This window comes from Lagenorhynchus albirostris, chromosome 5 (assembly GCF_949774975.1).
Source record: "Lagenorhynchus albirostris chromosome 5, mLagAlb1.1, whole genome shotgun sequence".
Lineage (NCBI taxonomy): Eukaryota > Metazoa > Chordata > Mammalia > Artiodactyla > Delphinidae > Lagenorhynchus > Lagenorhynchus albirostris.
The window spans coordinates 104,542,304-104,549,804 of NC_083099.1; positions in this window are offsets into that span (position 1 = coordinate 104,542,304).

A 7,501-nucleotide genomic window follows, 5' to 3' on the forward strand; every position below is an offset into this window, starting at 1 on the left:
TTCAGTCATTTTATCTGGAACTTTTCAGGATCTCATGATTTATAACTGTGAATTCATGTTTTGGTTTTTCTCCATCATGCTTTCATGATTTGTCATGTACTTTCTTAGATTTCTGTGGGGAAAAGTATTTTTCAACATTATTTCACCTTAAATCCTGCACGTTAATCTAAAACTCTCTTTGAATGTCTGAATTAAGAACAAGCAAATGAACAAAAACTGGTTTCTGAAAACTTAGTAAGTCACTGGAGATATTTTTAATAGAAAATAGAGTCATGAATGTAGTTACCCTGGCCTTAATATTGTTTTCAGCACACTGCAAGAGTGTAGCATGTATTCCTTTTAAAGTTGTACAGAAATTTAAAATACCATAAAATCTTTAGGTTATGAGAAAACTAAAGAAATGATGATATTATAATTAGAAAAAATTTGAATTGGGCATCTACTAGGCTTTTGTGCTTTAGTTGCAAATCCACATTTTGTTTTACATAATTATCAGGAGCGTGCATTAGCACCCTCTCCCTAGACTGCTTCTTTTCTAGGTACCACTGGCACTTTTAAATCATTCTTTTCAAAGAATTCATGTGATTGCCACACTTTGTAGGCAATGAATGTAATTCCAAAATGTGTCAAAATCTGTCACAGACATGCTTCATTATTTAGTTAAACTTGAAAAAAAAAGAAGATATTTTATCTCTATCCAAAGGCATTTTTGTAGAAGAAATTACATACAAACACACAACACAAAAGAAACTGAAGGAGAAAAGAAAATTGACATTTTGATTTGTGGACTCTCCAGTAGGTCTATCATTCATCCGGAGAAATATCACTATTGTCACTCTTCTCGGGCAGGGAGACTAATTGGTGCAGCTGTGGCAGAACACAGGCTTTCTGCGGGGAAAGCTGCCTTGCAAAGAAACAGAAGCGCTAAAGGACCTGCAGGTGTTACGAATTGAGTCTAAAAGATGAGACTGTGTCTGATTAGAAAGAGCGCGAGATGTATAGATGTGTCTTTCTGAACACCGAGTTACCAATATGCTTTTTTGTGTGGATGACAGTTCATTCTTTGAGCAAATATTTTTCAGTGTGAGCTCCGGACAAAGCAGTGTGCTAGTCACTTCCTTTAGCTTAAAAAGCAAACAAAATTTGACACGCTGGAAAAGATGGCAAAGAATCAACATAGAAAATGAACTTACACTCTGAGGTCATGCAGTGCCTTGTTTTGGTTTTCTTTTACAGAATGTGACTCCTATCCAAGTCATTCTAGAAACCATAAAGGTGATAATGATAGCTAATATTTACCAAGGTGCAGAGAAATAGAATCATTTGCCCAAGGTCATATCCAGGTTTCCTGGTTCCCAGTTAAGTGAAACACTGACTTTATTCTACTCTTCTGTGAACCAGTCAGATAAGAGTTCATGACCACAGCATCTATTTGTACCACCTTGGTGCTTTAATAAGAATTATTACTTATAATTTCGGGGTAATGGGGTCTTGCTCACCAACCTGGAGGCCAGGTGAAAGGAGGAATAAGATCAGTCCTTTGCTGCAATGCAAGAAGCTGGGATTTTCCGGACAGCAAGAAAAAGCTCAGACCCTGTATCTCCCACCTCATAAGACTGCTTTATCCACCATTCCTACCAGTGTTTAGGGGGAAACTCTGGATGGAGAGTGAGAAGACTTATTGTTTGGGCACTCTTGGACAGGTTTATTAACCTCTGTAGCTTTCAGTTTTCTCAGCATCCTCAGGCTACCTCTATCAAAACATTTATTCTACTATATTTTCTTTCTTATCTGGGTGTTCTTGAGGACAGGGATTGTGTTTTATTTTTTATCTGTGTAAGACTTAAGCCTAGACTAGGACATATCAAACATTAAATGATAAATAACTAGCAAGTCAAAGAATAACACAGGGATAAAATATTCTCCTTATCTACCTCATGAAATTGATATAAATTTAAATAATGGAAACTTTGTGAAAACACTGTAAATCTTTAAAATGCTGTGTTATGTAAATGAGCATAACACTTGTGCTTATAATATCATTATTCTAAATATTATTTATTTATGCTAGTTTCCTTAATATAAAAACTGTCGAGAGAGAATAATTGTTATCCCCTTTTTACAAATGTGAAAACTGAGCCACAGAGAGATGAACAAAAACGTCCAAGGAAATTTAACCAGTACTTGTATGAGCCAGGATGTGTGCCCATGCAGTCCAATACCAGAATCTCTGCTCTGAACCAGTGTCTGTTATTGCAATCGGGTTTATTGGTTTATTGCTTATCAATATGCATCTATGTTTCCCAACTGAAATATCAGATGACTAAAAAAGAGTAAGTTACTATTGGAGACTAGTTGATGAGGCAATGTTGAGATATAGAAAGACCACTAAGGTGTGAGTCAGACACAATAAATCCTCATCCTTTGTGTAACCTTAAACTTCTCCCTGAATGTACCAGAGACTTAGTTTCCTCATCTGTGAAATGGATGTATGCTTTACCTGTAAGATTGTTCTAAGTATTGTATTATATGGCACCAAGTAGGACTTCAGTAATACATAGCAGTTATTATTATTATCATTACCTTTACTAATTTTCCACTTTTTTTATTCCCATATTTTATTCTTTATATAATAATCCTTTCAACACTTATGGATTGAGCACCTACTATGAGTCAGGTACTGCTCTAAGTTCTGGGAATGCATAAGGGAATAAAATAGAAAAATATAGCTGTGCTCATAAAGTTTATCTTCTAATAGAAAGAAAAAGGTAATACTCAGATTAACTATGTAAAGGAAACTGTATATTAGAATATGATAAGGGCTATGGAGAAAAAAAGAAAGCACGGAGGTTGTACAGAATATCTTAGAGGAGAGAGAGGGTTTATAATTTTAATGAGGTGGTAAGAAAAGACCACATTTAAAAAGTGACAATTCAAAGAACACGTGCATGAGATAAGAGAGGGCGACCAGGTGAATATCCTGAGGAACAGCATTTTGAGCAGAGGGCACAGCTCGTCTAAGAGGCCTGGGATGGGATTGTGCTGGTTTATTTGAGGAACAGCAGGAAAGCCACTGTGGATGGAGTTGACTGAGGGAGGGGGAGAGAAATAAGACTGAGATCAGAGAAGTATGGGTGGAGGATGGGGTCATCAAAGGAAGGGCACTTTCTAGAGCCCATTGTAAACATTTTAAGTTTTATTCTGAGTAAGATAGAACACCACTGAAGTATTTTGAGAAGAGCAGAGCCATGAGCTGACAGCTTTGGCTGGTATGTTAAGCAGAGATGGTAGAAAGGGAAGGCTAATAGCAACAAGTCAGTCTAAACCTTTTGCAGTAACCCTGATGAGAGATAATGATGTCTTGGGTCAGAGTATATGACCCTGGTGGAGCTGCAGACAACCTTTTGGGTCATGTTGACATTTGATTCCACTTATTGGCCCAAAAGTTAATGAGAAAAGAAGGAGGCGGATTCTGAGGAAGGCAGGATGCATCGTGCATCACCTCAGATGCAGACTCGGCAGAGTCTACAGGCAAGAAGAGCTGGTTCTTCTGTAGCTAAGAGAAGCAGGTCAATTCTGCTGTTCAGAGAGTTCAGAGAAATCTGGAGGTTCTAGTTCTTAAGCACATCAAGCTAGATTTTCCCAAGCCGGTCCCAGGGCCACACTCTTTCTCTCTCAGGGACCAGAAGTTAGCATCGAAATTTCAGCCTATTTCAGACTCTATTATTCTCAAAAGTGGGTCCTGCACCTCATTTTCAGCACAACCTGCTCTCTGGCTGCAGAAGATAAGGGTCTGTTACACATTGCATCAAGGCCTTCTGGCTTTCACTTCGTGCCCTGAGTTGATAGTTGACTGATTTAGTCATATGAGTTTCTTCCTTCAGTGCATCTAAGTCACTTAAAAACAACCAATAAATAACCTCCTATATTTACAGCTGCTCTCGCAGAGTAGCTTACTTAGGAGCAATGGTAATCATTATAAGGACTGGGGTGAGAGCAGGAAACTCTACTAGGAAAGCGAGGAAGTGGAGTGGAGAGAGAGTTGTTACCAAGCAAGTTATCAAAACTGGTAACTAGATCTTAATCTCCCTGGGGAAGTCTGAAAGCTAACTTAGAACTCAGCTCTCAGACTGAGCCCAGCAGAACCGCAAGCTGAGTTATTTATACATACTCTCCCAATGGTCACTGTTTTCAGGCTGCTCCCAGAGAGCACTAATTCTCTGGCCTTACTTCCTGAGGTGCCTGTGGTAGAGTGAAATCCAACCAGTCAAGAAGGGCGTCAGGCAATGAGTTACAGATGTGAGCAGCTGGAAGTCAGTCTGGTGTGCACTACAATGGAAAGGTCCAAGGTGTCTGGCCAGGGCACTGTCAGTGTCTAGCGTGTCATTCTACTATCAATGAACATATGGGTAGCTTCTAGGTTTTGGCTTTTATGATTAGTGCTGCTAGGAACATTCTCACAAATGCCTTTTCTTGAACACATGTATGTGTTTATATTTGGTGTATACCTAGAACAGGAATTACTGAATCATGGCGTACACATGTGTTCAGCGTATTAGATATGCAAACATTTCTCTAAAGTGTCATACTCTCAGAACGGTTTCGGAGGATTGCAGTTGTTCCATGTTGTTAATAATAATTGAAATTTTCTGTCTTTTCTCATTTTAGTCATTCTGTGAACATATTATTGTACATGTGTGATTTTAATTTACTTTTCCCTGATTATTAATGAAATTGTGTATCTTTTAATTTGAAGATTGAACATCCTCTATTTTAAGGTGCCTGTTCTAATATATGTCTTTTTTACTTAATTAAACGACATTGTACTGCAAATTTGATTTTGTTCTTTTTTCATTCACATGTTTGACGTTTTTGAAACCTACCAATGTTTTACATGTGGACTTCATTTATTCATTTTACCTATTCAATATTATGCTTATACCATATAGTATTTAGCCATTCCCCTAGAAATGGGCACCAATTTAGCTTCCAATTTGTTTTCTCCCATGAAAATGCTGTGAAAATCATTCTCATTCATGGTTTCTTTTGATCAGTGTGAGGGTTCCTTTGGCTTATATACCAAGAAGAGGAACATCATATTGTGGGCTATATACCAAATAAAGTTCAAAACCTATTGCAAGACTAAGAGTAACAATTTATATTAGCCATGAAATCCTGAGTGGTAATCTATTCTCATATCTTGGCCAGGGCTTACTATTTTCCAGCATTCCCATTGTTGCTTCAATTGCTTTTTTCTGATTACTAGTAAACTTGTGCATCTCTCCCTACATTTATTAGTTGGTTATTAGCCTCATAGCAGAGATGATGTACATGTCATACAAGTATAAAGTAGATTTATTGGGAAATTCTTAGATAAAATTTGTTTATATGCAGTCCCCTGTATCCTTACTTTCCCACTGGTCTAGTACAAGTAGGCCTAATGTAACTGGACACACTGTATTATAGTTTGTTTGTTTGTTTTTTGCGGTATGCGGGCCTCTCACTGCTGCGGCCCCTCCCGCCGCGGAGCACAGGCTCCGGACACGCAGGCTCAGCGGCCATGGCTCACGGGCCCAGCTGCTCCGCGGCACGTGGGATCTTACCAGACCGGGGCACAAACCCGTGTCCCCTAGCATCGGCAGGCGGACTCTCAACCACTGAGCCACCAGGGAAGCCCCTAAGTTTTTTTTATATCCTTCGCTCATTTTATTCTTGGTTTTTCAATTGACAAGTAAAATACTGATTCTAGAACTGACTGTCTGCGTTCAAATCCCAGCTCTACCAGTTAAAAAACTGTGGGACTTATTCTGATTAAATGAATTAATATTTTAAGCACTTTCAAAAATTCTGGAACAAAGTAAAGCATATTTATTTATTAAGTGAATGAATTGAGCTTTCTTGTCTATTTCTTGCTTATTCAAAGAAATGTTTTCTACATACCAGATATTAATTTTTTATAGATTATAGGTGTACACATATCTTCATATCTATGTCCAATTTGTTAATACCCTTTATTATTAAAAAAATCTTACATGTTATCTAGTCAAATCTCTCCATTTTTTCCTTATGGTTTTGAGGTCCAGTTTAAGAAATGTTCACTATACCAAGTTCAAAAAGATATTCTTCTGTAATTGTGTCTGTTTACCTTACAATTTCATCTGACATTTAAGCATTTAGCTCACTTATTCTAGTATAGTCGTCCCTCGGTATCCTCAGGGGATTTGTTCCTGGACCCCCAACAGAAACCAAAATCTGTGGAAGCTCAAGTCCCTTACAAAATCCATGATGGGTTGAATACAAATGTGGAACCTGTGCGTGCGGAGGACCTACTGTATATATAGCATGTGTTAGACATAAAGTTCATTTCCCAACAAAGCTGACTATAAATGAATCCATTGTCTACAGATTTATCTTGCTATCGTTTAGCCCATGCCAACTTCACATTTATAGTAAGAACTCTTTCTAAAATATCCTGTTACATTGGTCTATTTATCTTTATACCAATACCATCATGTTTTAGTTATTGTAGTCTTATAATATATATTAATATATTGGGAAGGGGAGTAAATCTCACCATTTTGCTCTAATTTTTTGAAAATTACCTTAACTGTGGGTGAATCTTTTCCTTTTACAGACTGACTATATCAAGAAGTTTCCAAAATCCTTCTGGCATTTTCTACTAAATTTGGTGTTAATTTGTATCTAAATGTTCATAGGATTGGCACTTTTATGATTTTAAGTCGCTCTATCCTTGAATATATGATTAACTTCTAGGACATCATGATTTGCAAACTTAATTTTCATATAGGCTCACATTCAAATGAGCTTTCTTAATGGAAGTGTTCCTCATTAACTTAGATTTTCACGCTGTGGACTCTGTATCCCACATTCAAGTCCAAAGAAAAAGGAAGTATGTTGTGACATGGGTCAACCTCATCGCAAGATTTCACTAAGATGCAGAACATCTTACTTTTTTGTTTCTGCTCATGGGGAGTCAAACAATATTGATCGTCACCACACACATTAACTTACAACTGTTTTGCAATGCATACAGAGTTGACTGAGAAGCTAGGTGATCCAAGATTCTCTTTCCAGGTGCTATGATATATTACCCATGCAACACCTTAAACAAAAGTTTTAATGGAAAAATCATATTTGGCCTCTTGGGAAAATGTAGTCGCATCCAACTGCATTCTATTTTGAACTAACAGATATTGGTTTTATATGACCTTGCTATGAATAGTCATTTAGTGTGCAATAGAGACGGAATACTTTCAAATGTGCCTTATAAAGTGAGCAGTGACATGATCACTGCGATGCTTATATCAGAGAAATCTATTATTAAGGGTTGCATTTTTGGGATTAGAGAAAAGCTGATTATGAGAAATACTCAAATAACATCCAAAATTTAGGTTTTTCAAAGCATTTGGTAATGCTTCTGTCATTTTACTTGCCACATGGTTTTTCACATAATGAAAAATAATCCAAATTATTTCAAGGT